At 43.5% G+C, this 16,266-nt stretch overlaps 1 protein-coding gene across 2 annotated transcripts in view; it reads left to right on the top strand.

The window, feature by feature from the left end:
- The window catches only part of LOC134474689 (zinc finger protein 709-like), a 167,143-nt gene that overhangs the window by 131,066 nt on the left and 19,811 nt on the right, over positions 1–16,266 (top strand). For both annotated transcript variants that reach the window (XR_010045564.1, XR_010045563.1), the window contains one exon: positions 9,923–10,013. The gene's annotated coding sequence lies outside the window, so the exon portion shown is untranslated. The remainder of the gene's footprint in view (positions 1–9,922; positions 10,014–16,266) is intronic.

The following is a 16,266-nucleotide window of genomic DNA, read 5'->3' as shown; positions in this document are numbered from 1 at the left end:
TCCCGTCCCATCCCCGGCCTCGCTTCACAGGGGATGCACGGAGTGGCCATTTTGCCGCTAGGGACCCCTTCTGGAGACCTGAGCACTCTTCCTTCCTTCCTCCGCCTAAGCTGTGGCTGGGCTGGGACTGGGGTCTGGGCCAGGTAAGTGGGCGGCAGCAGGTGTTGAGTTGTGGCGCGGCCTGGTGGCCCAAACTGTAGAGGCGCAGGTGCCCTTGGTTGGGGGTCTGGGGAGACGGCGGGCGCGGCACTGGGACGACCTAGCCTCAGGTCTTCAGGGCCCTCTTTTCCTCTCTCCTCTCTGTTGGGGTCCACATGTCCAGCCTGGAATGTGGCCCAGGATCCTTGCCCGCCCCCAGGTGCTTTTGAGAGCCCAGCCCTGGTGTGGGACCTGTGGGCAGGGCGACTGTGGGTCTCACATGGCCTCTGCTCTCAGTGACCCTGGCCCTGCTGAGCTGCTGACATTTACCCCAATCTGATGATTTTATTCCACTTGGATCTCCTCCCTGCAGACTGAGAGAGGAACTAGAGGTTATACTAAGATAGCGATAGAGTTATTTCCAAAAGATGAAAAATATTAACAAAAGATGAGAAATACAAAATAAAAAGCAGCCTTTATTCTGAGAACATGGAGAGAGATGACCGGCACCCCACCGCTGGCGTCCGGCGATCTCTCCGGGGGACACGTGGCGTGAGGGCCTGTAAATAGCCTCGGTTTGGGGTGGAACCTAAGGCGGGCATTAGGGATACACAGGTAGCCCATTGGTCCTAGGTTTGGCGCCATATTTAAATTCCCAGGGGCGGGAAGATGGCATCACAGGTAACTTCCTAGGGGCAGGGCAAGATTGGGCTTCCTGCTTCCAGTTGTGGCTTTCCTGGCTACAGTGTCCTGTCTGGGCCAAAACCTTTCAGATAGCAGTTTTTACTCTACCTGCACATGCTTTGTCTCCAGTTCATTCCACTGATAAGGGCTTTCTGCTTGTTTCAATATTGGCTCCTCTTGGGTGTTTAAGCTGTGTGAGGAGTCTGAATCTGGCATGGGGCTTTGAGGGATGAGAAAGTGTGATCAGCAGTTTAAAAATTTAAATCCACAAAAAAATAATTCACCTACATTGTTGAACCTGCTGTGGAATACCCATCTTGTCCGTATTTGGCTGTCTCTAACCATACTCCCCAGTTGTGCTCACATCATTTATGTATTTGAGTAGTGTTGAATATTTATATTATATGCATAAGTAGAGGTTTACTTAGTTATCCTGTTACTGACCATGTACACAAGGCTTGTTCCTCTAAGAAAAACTGCATTGAGCATATATCTTTTTTTCTTGGGATAAATTCCAGACATTGGAAATAGTAAATCAAAGTTCTGTGTTCTTTCCCTGGTACTTGATATGAATTGCTTCTTAGACAAGACATGTTAACAATAGACACCTTGCAAAATTTAGGTATTTTCCCAATTATCTGGAGAAATTTGGAGTTCAGCAAGCTGTTGAGTCATTTTCTGTACCAGCTGAGAGGCCACACAACTTACTGTTGGATTTTATTTATAACTGATGTACCATGTTCATCCTTTTGTTTTGATTCACTCTATTCTGTTTTATTTCATTTGGTTTTATCCTCTTGACAATTAAAAAAAAAACACTTTCTTGCAAGGCATAGTGGTGCATGTCTGTAATCCCAGCACATAGGATGGTTAGACACGAGGATCACAGGGAGTTCAAGGCTAGCCTGAAATACTTGTTGAGTCAAGGTCAGCCTGCAGTACATAGGAATACCTTGTCTCAGAGGAAAATAAAACAAACAAACAACCAATTTTTTTTCTTTTTTATTTTAATGTAGCACAGATAGATATTAATAAAGTATGAAAACACTTTTATAAATAGATTAATTTTTTTTCATAACAGAATAGTGGTTAGTACACTGTGTTCAATGATCCCAGGGATTTCTGTATGAGCTATATGCCCATGCACTTTAAAAATTTGTCATTTTTAAAAAATTTTTGAGACAATCTCTAAATAATTTACCCAGCTCTCCAAGTTGGGTTTAAACTTGTGGTCCTCCTTCCTTACTCTCCCTGAGTGCTGGGAGTACAGGTATAGGATATCTTCCTTTGGTAATTCACAGTAATTATGAATGTTTGTGGGGTAACATGTGCTTTTGCTCTATGTCTCCTTTGTAGAAAGAATCAATCCAGTTAATGTGTCTACCACGTGTCTATCACCTTACTAACCTACAAATACTTTCACAGTGACTACACCTGCAAATCCCATTGTTTAGCAGTTTTGAAAGGTATCCTTCTTATTAACTGTGGTCACCAGGCAGTTTGGTAATCATTGAAAATTTCTTCTCCATTGTTAATGAGACTTGGTATTCTTGGGTGAAAATCCTCCTTTCCCCATCCCTCATGGAAATGATCATTCTTTAAAATCAAAGTGCCCAAGAAAGATGTGGAGGCTCAAGCTGCTTGGGGCACACTGCTCTCCAGAAAGACCAGGTGATGGTGTTCTGCAGCCCTTCATCTTGCTCCCAATTTTTTTCCTTAACTCAATTCTGGGAATTGAATGCAGGCCCGTGCACTGAACTAGAGTATATTCTGTTTTCAAATTTCTTTTTTTATTTTGAGTCAGTGTTTGCATACGTAAGTACACTGCTGAGACACCAATCTTGGCCATAGATTCTTACATGTCTGTGTGTGAACACACATTGACGTCAGAGACATTTCATTTTCAAAACCAAGATCTTCCATGCACACATCCCACTCTCATCGGTGATTACTTCGTGAGCAGATTCCTTTTCCTCTTTCCCTGTGGGCCCAGCGAGACTGAGCTCAGCATCCCTGCAGCTTTCTCTGGTTCTCATGACCCACTCTGATGCCTTGAACTCTCTATGTGGAGTGTAGCAAGGCTCCCAGTTTCCTCCTGCTTCAAACAGTGCTTTGAACCACAGTCTTAAACAGAAAGCTTGAAAAGTTATGCGGATCTCTGTGTGGGATAATCTCTATTGTGAGCATTTCAAGGTCTGGGGACACCTGTGTAGAGCTGTGATGGAAGCTACTGGACAGGGCTCTTCTCTGCACACCATTTTCTCCCCAGTGATGTTCAGCACTTGCCTTAAAACCTGCCATCAGATGGGGACACAGCACATGTCAGGGATGTGTGCCTCCATGAATCAGCATTGAGAAGCTCAGCATTTTCTACATTTGTTTACATGTGGTGATTCTCTTTTGAATTACAAGAATTTTTCATCTCTCACAGAATGGACTCATTATACCTCATTGTCACTTCTAATACAAACTATTTATCTGCCTGCTGCTTGTAAGCAAAGATTTCTTATTGTGGATTCTACATTATTCTTCATTCTGTTTTTTTAAATGTAAAGAATCAGATCGTTCTCTCTCCCTTGTACCACTGAGATCATGGGAAAACTTTTCCAACATGAAAGGATGAGTAGATAAACAATAGTCTTCACATTTTATCTGTACACTTTGGTCTATCTGGAATTTTCTCTTCTATTGAAGAGCAATATCAGCCAGTCTCCTCTAGGAATATTTGACCAAACATAATCTGATGCATGAATATTAAAGACCCACAGTACTAAGTTAGAGGGCAAAAATGTCAGAGTGGGTGGGGAGTAGCAAGAGAGAACAAGGATATGGAAGTTCCCAAACTGAGCATGGTGCTGCAACTCAATGGATGTGGAAATTGTAAAAATTAGTGATGTGATGATGTGCTACTGAATTGAATATGTTGAAATGCATGAAATCTTAACTTTTAATTAAATTTACCTTAGAATTTGATGTTGAGAATAATTATAGACATAGGAGCAAACATCAAAACTGAAAGAAATACAAGGGGATGGGTTACAAGGGGATGGGAAGGGAAAAGCAGGTGCTTTGCAGGACTTGCTCCTAAGTAGAGTTCAAGACACCTGTCATGGTGTGGTAAAAGTGCCAGTTATGGAATTCTTTAAGACAGGGTGCCTGACTTTAGTTTTCACTTTGATCCCAGAGCTAGTGAAGTCACTGGAGGTGCAGATGACCAAGGCTCTGCAATTTGGACTTAAGGTTAGTCAGGAACCAGCCCTGCATCAGCAGAAGGACAACAATCACCAACTGTCCTTGTTCCTTGCAGGCCCAAAACTTCCCAATGCCTGTCACAGACAACTCTGTGAACAAATCCACCCCAGCAAAGTTTCTCATTCAGCTTAGACCAACTCATTTCTGCATGTCTCAGGGTTGCAAGTCCAAATACTGGCAGTCTTTTTTCTTGTCAAGTGTTCCATGCACTCCCCCAAAGGCTCACAGGCCAAAGCCAAAATCTTCTGAAGAAAGTGCTTATTTTCAGTGAGCTCAGGTTGGTCCAATTCAGCTGGAACATCTTGTAGAATTCGACACCAGCCTCGTGCTCCAATTGCAGAGAGGCCAGCCAAGCCTTCTCTCTGCCTTGAATGGGACAGTGCTGGTCCAAGAAGCCTTCCCCTGCTGATCGTGGTCCCTAAAAGTGCAGTGACCACCTGTCCTCCATTCTTTAGGAAAGCATGAAATCCATCTTCCTTTCTCACCCTCGTGGTGTTGTCTCTGTGAGAAAGAGAATGGTGTCTGCAGTGTTACTCTACTCGTGCTTACTCTACAGGGTTGGTGCACTGTAAATATCTGTGAAGTGAGTGATCAGAGGGAGTGTGTTCTGCCTGCTATTCCTTCCTCTTCACTTCATATTGGGATGCATCCTGCCATTCTGTGTGCCTTCTGGGGACACCCCTCCCCCTATTATGTGTTCACATATACAGAGGCCAGGAAGTTAGGCAAATTCACAGTAATGTGGGTAGAGCCTGACCTGTTCTTTAGAGGGACTTGTGTCCTGGATTACATGGAATCACAAGAGAACAGTGGCTACATTTGGTCTGGTCATTGCATCATGGTCACAGTCTAGTAAATTGCTGGTTAAAAGCACTAATCAGCTCCTTTTATGATGTCTGTGTGAACCTGTGTCCTATGGTATCACCCAGAGATTCCTGCTCTTGATATCTTGGAAGCCCATGGAACGACTCTCCTGTGTCCTTCACAATGAAGAGAACAGCTTCACCCAAGTGACAGATCCGTGGTAGGAGGCAAGGCTTCTCCAAGGCTAAGAAAAACCAGCAGTGCTGACAGGGAAACAGCTCTGAGGAGAAAGATCTGAGTTTAGAACCAAATCCTCCTCCTGTCTTCCTATGTAAACCTAGACAAGAAACCCTCCCTCAGGTCTTTCACAGAGTGTCCCCATGCACTATAGAGGTCATCCTGGCATCTATTTCCTAGGGACATTATCACCAGTCTGAGATGACAATTGTAATGCCTGTTAGCTGGTGTCTTGTGTACATAGTATACAGAATTAGAGGTTAAATCCAGCAATGGGTGCGATGAACGTGGAATACAGTGCTGCCTGGTGGTAGAAATGACACTGACCTCCTGGACATATTCCCTGGTGGCATTGTGAGGGGGCAGATGTTCTTCAATTCAATCATCTTTATGTTCCCTAAGCATCACAATCTCTGCTATGTACTATGCTATGGCCTTGAGTCAGGAACTCACACAGGCTATGCAAGCACTATGGATGGAGTTGCACCCCCAAATCTTCTGGCATTGCTTCTACACTCACACCTTTGTAAATTAGCACTCCCATGACCTGACTCCTACTCAATAGCTGACAGCTGATCTTCTGATGCAAAAAGCTGAGTAGCCCATTCCGTACATTATGGGCCTCACTTAGTGAATTATCATTATTATTATTATTATTATTATTATTGTTGTTGTTGTTGTTGTTATTTTGCATTAGCAGTGCTGAAATTGAGCCCAGGGCCTCATGCATGGTAAGCAAGTACTCTATGCTGAGCTCTCTCCCCAGCTCCTGACTCACTGTTAAATAACTGACAATGGCAGACATCATGTGATGTGAATATTAAGGTTCACGCATTAAAATAACTGTTATACATCTTCTGTTCTTTTCCTCTTATGTTCTCTCTTACATTTTAGTATTCATTTTTCTCCCTCTCTGGATGTCTGGCTGCGGGGAATTCACTGCTGTCTCTGAAGCTTGCAAGAGGAGAGGCTGAGGAGCTTTGAGTGAGAAAAGGGAAAACAGTCCAAAAGGAATCAGGCTTTTTCCTTGGGTCCTGCCTGTAAGCAAGGGACAGAGCCTGAGAGCAAATTTTTCCCTAGTGCCATCTCTCCTGAGCCTTTCTTCACAGAGATATGATGGTGGCAGACCCAGCAAAACCTCCTGGATTCCTGATACACAGCAACTTTAAGAGAACAGAGAATATCTCTTATATGATTTGACCTGTCTTCTATCACACGTGTCTTGTCATATTTTGAAAATGTATGTAATGAGTGGACAGAATTTGACCTCTCAGCCTTCTTTCACCAATCATAATTGTTAATGATTATGTACAGTGAGATTACTGTACAGTGTTTTCCTATGGATTTTCTTTAGTAGGTTCTCACTTCATGGTTTGCTGTGGTTTGTTTATTCATTCAAATGTTATTGGATATTCACATTGCAATTTTCAGTTGTTGGAAACAAAGTTGAAGTGAATATCTTATAAAATTCTCTTCATGACGTAGAGGATTGTATGCAAAGAATCCTAAGATAGTCAGATGAGTTAACCTGAAATTAATTGCCAAAATGGTATCTGAAGTGAATGTACCACAAGCAAGACAGAAGAAATTTCCTTCGTGAACTTCCTCACCAATACCAGCATGTTTTGAACAAAAATGAAAGTCTCCTTTGTGCTCTTCAAAACATCTACAGGGTTTCTCTTGTGGGATGAATATTCACTTATCTGATAATTGACAATGATAGGAGGCATTTAGAAACTGGAAAGTGTTCATGTGATGGCCAAGGGCATGTTGAAGGCCTTAGAAGTGCTAGAATTCTGAGTCCGCTGGAGGACTTGGAATCACAGCTGGCTCCTGTGGAAGTTACACTGCATGACCCAGGGAGTACTGACTTCTCCTGAAGTTAAGGCCCCATGACTAGGACAGTTCTTGTGAGAGTTCCCTGGTATTGCGTGACAGGCCTATGAATTGACAGAAGACGGAGGTAGAGGAGCCCCTAGCCCAAGCAGAGGGACTCAGAGGACTGTTCCTCTCTACCCATAATACATGTGCACAATCTAGACAGCTTTGGAATATGGGAGCGGCCAAAAGAGCTAAAGCAAAATGTCAGTGAAACAGTCCCACCATGGATGTTATACCCATGGGAAAATGACAAAAAGAAAGGGCAAAATGCAATCTCAAACATCTAGTCCATCAGGAGCAAGACCAACTGACATTGAAATAGAGGACTTTAAAAGACATAAATCAGAAACTTCAAAAGATAGCAAATGAAGTAAAGAAACAGATCCATGAAGCTATAGAGGAAATCAAATTAGAAATAATGTCTCATGTAAAGAAATAACAGATGTAGTAAACAAGTTTCTCAACATAGTTAGAGAAGAAACAGATAAAACAAAAAAAAATACAGGAGCATGGTAAATTGAAACTATGAATGAACAATTTAGAAAACAATCAGAATCTATGAAACATTTTCAAAGAGATATTCAAGCAACAAAAAAAATATTGAAAGCTGGCAAAACCATTTAAATGAAGCAGAGGATAGAATTTCATAATTTGAGGACAGTATTGCAGGGAGTGATCATGAAAGTGTAGAACATATAAAAATAGCAAAGCATCATGAAATGACAATCCAGCAGCTTCAACATGATGCCAAGAGAAGCAATGTAAGACTAATAGACATCAGTGAAGATGCAGGAGTCAATGCAAATGACATAACTAAGCTATTCACATAAAAAAATAACAGAAAAATTTCCAAACATGAAGAAAAGCCTGATATACAAAAAAGTGAGACACACAAAGTGCAAAACAGTCATAACAAACATAAGTCTATGGTCAAACATATAATAATGAAGATCCCAGACATACAGCTTAAAAAGAGAATACTAAAACTGTGAGAGAAAAGACACAACTCACCTGTCCAGGAAAGACTATGATTACTATTAAGGCAAATTTTTCAGCACAAACCTTCAGGTTAAGATGAGGTTGGAGTGAACAATTTCAAGCCTTACAGAAAACCACTTTACCCTAACCCTAACCCTAACCCTAACCCTAACCCTAACCCTAACCCTAACCCTAAGGCATATCCCCTGCCCACAAGCCCATAAACTCTGGAGCTCAGGCTTGGGACATTCAGGATGCGCTAGGTGTTCCTGAAGAAACTTAGCCTGGGGATCTACATGGAAGTACAGTTCCAATGAAGAGTCAAGCACAGAAGATGTGGACCTGGGGCAGAAGGGAGCCAGTTGAGTGAGAGTCGTGATATACCTAGGCAACTCATCTGTAGGGAGGGGTGTGTAGGCCTTCTGCCCAATATGTAAAGCATCCAGCCACAGCCTCTCCCACCCAGAGTGGGGCACTTTGGTCCCAAGGAGCCCTTAGTGGCTGAAAGAAGTCTCTGTGAGAGGGAGACCTTGCATATTTGTAGCACACTTGGACTTTCTGACACGTTGTCTCCTTGCCCCTCCCCAGTGCAGTCAGCTTGTTGAAGGCAGTGACTGCTATATGCCATTTCATTGCACTCAATGGATCAGGGCTTCTGCTCCACGAATATCTGAGAAGTGAGAGGTCAGTCGGTATCTGTCTTGCCTCTCGGCAGTCTCTAGCTTAGGCTATGATCCATGGCTTGCCCACTTATGCATGGTCTATACCCACACTGAGGGAGGCCTGGGGTCCAGAAAAATGGCTTTTAGGTGAGCAATATTTGTTCTGCTGCAAATGGTGACTCTGTGGCCTCCAAAGAACATTGTAAATCAAATGGGCAGGAGTTGCATCTGCTCTGCTTACAAGGTCACGGCCAATACCCAGAAATGTGTCTGCACACAGCGTGTCTTCATGTGTATTTGTAGCATAATTAAACCTATTTGCTCTTCCATGATATGTGACAGTCATGGATTTTTTGCTGTACTCAGGGTTTCCTGTGTTGAACAAACCCTGAGGCCCATATAGTGACACTCCAATCTCCTTTCCAAAGAATAGAAAGCTTCCCCCAAGTGTTGGTCACTAAGGGGATGGAAGATCATTCATGGGAATCAGCACAGCCTCTACTGTATGTCTTCATGGGGCCAATGCCACAGCTAACCACTTTGCATGGAGCGCCCATTTCATCCCCAGTGACCCTGAGTTCTCAATACACTCAGCACCTCATCGTTCAGCATTGTAAACTGGGGTTGAGTGATCAACTTGCACATGGCCAGGAACTGAATCTCCAGGTGGCCTAGTCTCACTGGGCTGCTAATGTAAGAACTCACATTCTCAGCTTTGGTGCCTGCAGGGCTGAGATGTCAGCCATGGAGGAAGCCAGCGAGGAATGGCCTGACCTGGGGCAGCTGTCCAGGAAGGCTAAGTCTGGAGTCTCCTTCAGGCTGTGAGGTCCATCTGCCTGCATCTGGCTTCCTGTACAGACATCTGCCAGGCTCTCTGCTGGCTGACTTCCAATCTGTGATGAGACAGTGGGGAGACATGGAATTGGTGTCGTGCACATGACTTCTCAGAAGGGTTGGAGCTGAAGCAAAGCCCACACTCTAAATTGTCCACAGAGGCTTGTGCTACAGGGCTCACTAAGGAATATTACCATGCTCACATCACCTCGATAGAGGAGAGGCAGAAAAGAAGTCTATGCATTAACAAAACCTATGAGTTTTAAGATGGCCTCCAATTTTAGAGATGAGAAAATGGAGGATCATTCTAGATGTCCAGATCCATTAATGAGGCCCCACACAATGTTCCCCAGTTTCCCAATAGAATGTCCACAGGAAGGAATTAAGCTACTCTTCCATAGCCATGGAAGGTGAGCAGCTGTGTTAACTTTTCTTTTCTTGTGCTCATTTAGCCCTGAGGCTCCTATGAAAGGAAATGTGGTTCCTGAAAAATTCCTGTAAGACAAGCACCAGAGAAATGGACAGAGTGGACTGACATTTGAGGTAAGCACATCTCTGGTGAGTTGATGATGTGTAAGAGCTGGGGATAGGGTGGAGAGGCAGCCAGCTAATGGTCCATGAACACCAGGCTTAGGGCTGAAAATGAGATACAAGGGCAGAATTCAAATCACGCCAAGAAATGAAGTGTCTTTGTGTTTGTATCCCATTTTCCCTTCTCCACCAATGTGTGTACAATGATCTTGCCTGTGACAAGGTAGAAGCTGAGTAGAGAGCATATGGTATTTGAGCACTTGGAGTCTAGATTCCTTGAGAGAAGAACCACAGGTGCACAGTGTTTGACAAGTCCTGGATGGATGTACTTAAACGGTTAATCTGACCCTAAATTCACCTCAGTACTCTATGGGCCGCTATACAGTCCCTTCTGTTGACACAACCTGCACCAGGGCAGATATCTATTGTTATTCTGGGTACCATGTTTGGAGCAGGGACATGTCACACAGGGCCCAGGGGCCAGCTCCATGCCCATGTCCTGTGTACAGCTCTGTTGGGCCAGAGCCCCGAAGCCTGGAGAAAGCCTGAGGCTCTGAGAAACCACAGGATTTACTTCGTTAAACAACATAAACTTATGTTCCTCAAAGACAAAAAGCACTATCCCAGACTTCTACCCAGGAGGACAGGAGATGACTCTGGAGGCTGTGGATAAACATGACTGCTGCCCTTCTCCTCCTGCCAGCCCTGTCCTAGATGGAAATGTGAACATGACAGTGGCCCAGGCTCAGTTTCCCTGTCCCTGCGCAGGAGCATCTGCCCTCAGTGCCTGTCCTCAGACCCCCTCACAATGATGACCTAGGGAGGGAATTGTTTATGCAGATTTACAGTGGTGGCCAAGCCTAAATAGCCTTGTCCTGGAGTCTGTGTCTCTGAGTGGCTGGTGGCAGAGCCTAGGGACATCTGGCCTAGGCTCCCTCTTCTATCTGGGTGCCTGGAGACTGGGCCTGGTGAATCCTGTCCTGTGCTGCCTTTGATGGTTGGGCAGTTCCCGGTGAGCATCCTGAAGTATCTTGGCTGAGTGAACCATCCTCTCACTTGTTCCCAGGTAGTTTTCCCATGGCAAGTCCTGAGGCTGGGGTTTTGAGACCTAGGAAAGCAGCATAACATATTGACTGATCACTCTCTCTAGCCAAGTGCCTGTGAAGGCCACTGTCACCAGATCAAGGTGCTTGGTGACCAGATCCTTCAGAGTTCTGTTTAGATCTGTTGCCAAGCAAATGAGGTTACACGCTAGGGTCTATAGCTGGGCTGCCCCCTCTAAAGCCCAATTTATTTTTATTGTGGAATAAATCTGTTTTCCTTAGAAACAGCAGGTGAAAAACTGGAAAACTGAGTGTGGTTTTACATTTTGCTACACTTTGAAAATTTAAATGCAGCAAACATGTAGATGCTTCAGATGTGGCAGGCATGGTGCCAAGCACACAATTCCATCCAAAGGGTCCCTTGTCTCTGAAGATGAGGTGTTCAGTGTCTTCACTTAGAGATATGTCACATTTTCAGGTGACTTGCTTTCCTGGGCATATGTTAGTTTCGTTTCAGTTCCATTAGGGAGCATGGAGATGTTCCCAGATTGCCCATAATACTTTTCCTTGAAGGATGTGAATGTTTCATGTTAAAACCCCCACATGTCCACGGGAGGAGGATTCCTAGCAAGTCTTGCTCTCACATGCCTATGAATGATTACTTATGAGTCCTTGGATGTTTACCTCAGCCACACACTGTAGTGCTCCATATTTTGACAGCCTGTGAGGGGGGACAGCAGGTCGTGAGAGCAAGTTAAGGCTTTGCAAGGCCATGAATGCCATTGCCCCATGTGGATGAAGGACACATGTGTGTCACTTCTGGGGAACTTGTCTGCTAGCAGCTGCTTTCATTTCCTGTCCTCCCATCCCAAACAGACCATGAGCTTTGTGTCCCTCCTGGGTAGTTTGCCTTTCCTGTAGGTGATGGTGCTGAGCCTCTTTAGTGGCAATGCTCTTTGCTTGGTATACTTCAAGCAGTGTCTCCGTGCTGGGCTCCTCCTGTGCTGTCACCACCTGCTATTATGGGGCTGAACCAAACAACTGCGACTTGTTCATGCATGTGTCATCTATGTGCTGATGGGGATTTGTTCTGTTTATGGCTTGATTCTTGAAAGCAGGGTACCACAGCCAGTTTTATTCATGTTCTTGTGTGTATATACACTTTTATTTCAAAGAAAAGTGCTTGAATGTGAAATTAGTGGATCATATTTCTGTTGTCTGGCTACCTTAGAAATTCTTAAAGTATCTTTGGAAGCAGTTGATTCAAGCAGAGTTAAGTGGTTGGTTTTTGTTTTGTTTTGTTTTATTATGCTATACTATGCCATGCTATGTTATGTTCCACTATGTTATGTGTTGGTTAGGATTTTGAAACTCCTTCAGCATGTTTTCAGTGCTTTCTGATTTGAATTTGAATAATCAACCTGAGAAAATATAAGAATATAACATAATCTGACTAATTTTGCTTTGGAGAAAATTTAAAAAGGAAAACTCAGTCAGGGATGTTGGTGCACGCCTATCATTCCAGTACTCAGAAGGTTGAGGCAGGGGGATTGTAGTGAGTTTGAGGTCATCCTGGGCTACAAGATAAGATGACGACCAGCCTGAACTGCATAGCAAAACCCTTTCTAAAAACAAAATCAAAGAAAGAAAGAAAGAAAGAAAGAAAGACAAAATAATATAAAAATGAAAAGTCAAAAGTCACCTGTCAACTGAGAAATCAAATCTTTGTGAGGTTTTCTTGAATATGTGTTTTAGTCACCACAACTAGCATCAGATTTACCATCATGTAGGCATTGATGTTCTGCCTGGTGTTTGCATTGTTTTAATTTTTTAAAGTTTTTACTGAAATGAGTGCAGATATGCTACTTAATATACCCTCTTAGGATATGAGTAGCTCAGTATGAAGAGAATTTGATCATTCTTATTTTTTCTGTCCTAAATTTATATTTTGAACAAGAATTTGATAGAGGGATTACTACCTTTTTTGAAATAATAATAAGCATCTCATAAAGATACTCTTTTTGAGTGTATAAAATCATAAAAATTATTATAGAGTACTAGTGGTTAACGTACCTTGCACTGGGATTTCTGGAATTTCTAAATGATGGATATTTTCATACATATGTAAAATTATTTACAAATTTTAATACATGGTCTCACTAATTTTCTAAGTTTCCCAGGCTAGGCTTAAATCTTTCCTCATTCTTTCTCACCCTCCCAGAGTGCTGGGATTACAGGTGTATATAATCCTGCATTGGCAATTGATAGCAATGTTGTGTATTCATGGAATAAAATGTTCAGCTTCAGTTTTTAGACACTTTGCAGAAAGAGTCAATCTACTTAAGCTATCTGCTCCCTTCCTAGCCTGCATTTTCTTTCACAGAATAAGACTGAAAATCCCATTACCAGTGTTGTAGATTCTGTGCTTTTTAACTGTGGTCAGCATGTGCTTCAGAGCATCAGCATAATTGCCTTCTGCACTGGGACTGAGGTTTGGTGTCCTTGGAGCACATTCTCTTTTTATTTGATCCTTCCCAGAATTTGATTATTATTTGAATTCAGACCCCCAGAAAGGTGTGAAAGTTAAAGCTACTTGGGGCACGCTGCCCTACAGAAGGCCAGGCCAGTGTAAAACATTATTTTCCCTGCTGTCCTACTTTCCAAGGGTTTGTTTTGGCTTTTGGATATTGATTTTTCTTTCTAATTTTTGCTCTGTTCATCAGTGTGTCTGTCCTTAATGTCTGTGGGTCAGTGACATCAAAGGAAACCACACATTCATTAAGGGTCATATTTCATTTTACTTAGGGATGCAGCCATTTTCTTTGGTATCCTCAAACTAACCCTACAGTGAATATTCTTGTGACTATTTTCAGTTATTTAGTCTTTTAAGCAAAATATTCTCATCATGCTGCTTCTACTGAAGGAAACTGTAGCAGTCATGAGCCTGTCTCTTATTTCAGGCTCCATACCTTGACCAGCCTGCAGTGTCCCCATTTTCTGAACTGCTCCACAGCTGTGGTGAGTCCACATGAGGCAGTTGAGATCTGCACCTGAGTGGAAGACTTTCAGTCAAATTGGGCTCTGTAACAGGATGACCTTCTTGAACAAAGGTCCCCTGAGGGAGATAAGGGGCCTTAGGCCTGCAGGGAGGAGCTCTGGCAGCAGCGCCATTCCAGCCATCTCCTGTCCAGCCTGCAAGCTGTGCTGCTTTGCTGAGAAGCTCACTCATGAATTAGCAGCCCTGAATCTGGGCCTTTCTTGCCATGGTTCCGGCTAGGTGTCATGGTGTCCAGCACCTCTGCCTGGTCCATCTTCCCCACCTTCAAATCTCAACCGAGATCTGCACAGCTTTGGGCTTCCTCTTCCAGTCTGCCACTCTATGTAGAAACTACAGGTGTGAAATCTGTGACTATGAAACTCAACTTGTATACATTTAACCTGGAAATTCAGCATCTAAGGCTTCATTATAAAGAATGAGGCTGACAACACCCATATTCTCTTCTTACTCAGCTTAGCTGTGAATAGTTAGAAACCACTGAATGTACCACAGCAGAGCTGCTGCATCAATTATGAAATTACAGCCACTGAAAATGCGGCAAGAAGGCCATGTCTCAGGCCATGCCCCCGGTGTTACCTGAGATGAAAGAGAGTTTATGGCCTGGCCCTCTCTCTACCCAGCAGTGAAGACACAGAGGCCCACGCAGAAGGTGAGGCAGGAGAGAGGGGCTCATCGATGGCAGACCATGATCCTGGGGGTATGCCTATTTCTTTTTTGTCCATTTTCTTATACCATTGAGTTAACTATAGTGCTCTATTCAATGTTACTTCTATTCAGTTTAGTTAAGAACAAATAGTGGCTAATTTCTTGAATAGGTAAGTGAAAATGGATGATTTAATTACATTACATACAATGAAATTCACAGTACATACTTCGAATATCTATCTATATGTGTGTGTGTGTGTGTGTGTGTGTGTGTGTGTGTGTGTAAAGGAGTCTTGATATTCAGAAAGGCAACACTCTGTTTATCACTATCTCTAACACACGAGGTCATGCAGAGCCATTCCACAGTGTAGTGGTGCTAGAAGCCACCCTAGAAGTCACCATGCGCATCTGTGCCTGCTACTGCCAGAGCACAGCAAGAGATTTGGTTCAGTGTTTGTTTTTCCAGCAAGGAAGTCCTGAATCATCCTGCTTCCAGGCAGCTCAGGGAGTGAGCAGCATGCAGAGGAGCCCAGCACTGCCTGCCTTACACCCCTTTCCCCCACTGTATCCATGCTGCAGCCCTGCCAGGGTGCAGCCAAGTCTCTGCCTCCTCAGTGCCAGGATCCTCAGTTCCTGAGTCTTGGGCTCAACCTCCACTAGGCTTCAGGTGCTGCCATGTGTTCAGCTGGCATAGTGGGTGGGGCACACTCTCAGCCCCACATACACAAAGATCACTGACCACACTGACCCTTCCAGTCTGCAAATTTTGACTGAGGCTTTGGCATTGGAACAATACACAAAATTGTCACTACCTTTTCTTTTTGTTCTTGTTTTAGTGGTTTCTTTTTTTATTTAAACATATATTTAAAATTGCATTTTGCAAAAACCCTTTATTTGTCTTTTCATGCCCCAGTTAACAGAAGCTCTTACAAATTTCTACTGCACTTCAAACCCATATGCTTGAATGCTCAGAATCCAATCTGCAGCTTCATAGCATGGTGGAAACAAAGCAGAAACTGAATTTGGGGATATTTCTTTGCCTTCTAGCACCTTGAAGAGAAAACCTTGACTCGTGTCTTTTTACCTCCAAAATATAGGCTTCAGTACCAACTGCATCTGCCACTGACAAAATGAGTTTTCTGCATTTATTTCAAACAATTTCACTTCCCCTCAACTGGATAAGCACATTGTCTAAGGTTTCTTATGCCCAAACTTGAAAAATAAGTTCCAGTAGACAAGAGGCTGCTACCCATCCTGAAATCATGATGGGATTTTATGTAAACATATAGTCCAGCCCACACCCTGGCAGTCATGAGCTGAGAGAGGGGCAGATGGCTTGTGCAGATAGAAACACCTAGAAATAGTCAACCAGCAGCTGCAACAAGCAGGGAGCAGAGCTGCTGAGCCTTCACTGCTGGGTGATGGAATGGTGTGGTAGGTTTTGCCCTGGGTTTACTGATGTGGCTTGGTAAATCCAGGTTGTTGCAGGGATTATCCTTCCAAAGGAAAATCATGTACA

The sequence above is a fragment of the Cavia porcellus genome, unplaced genomic scaffold (genome assembly GCF_034190915.1).
Source record: "Cavia porcellus strain 051 isolate PalLab524CR breed Dunkin Hartley unplaced genomic scaffold, mCavPor4.1 scaffold_35, whole genome shotgun sequence".
NCBI lineage: Eukaryota > Metazoa > Chordata > Mammalia > Rodentia > Caviidae > Cavia > Cavia porcellus.
Note: the sequence above shows the minus strand (reverse complement) of the source record. Positions and strands in the feature narration are given on the sequence as shown.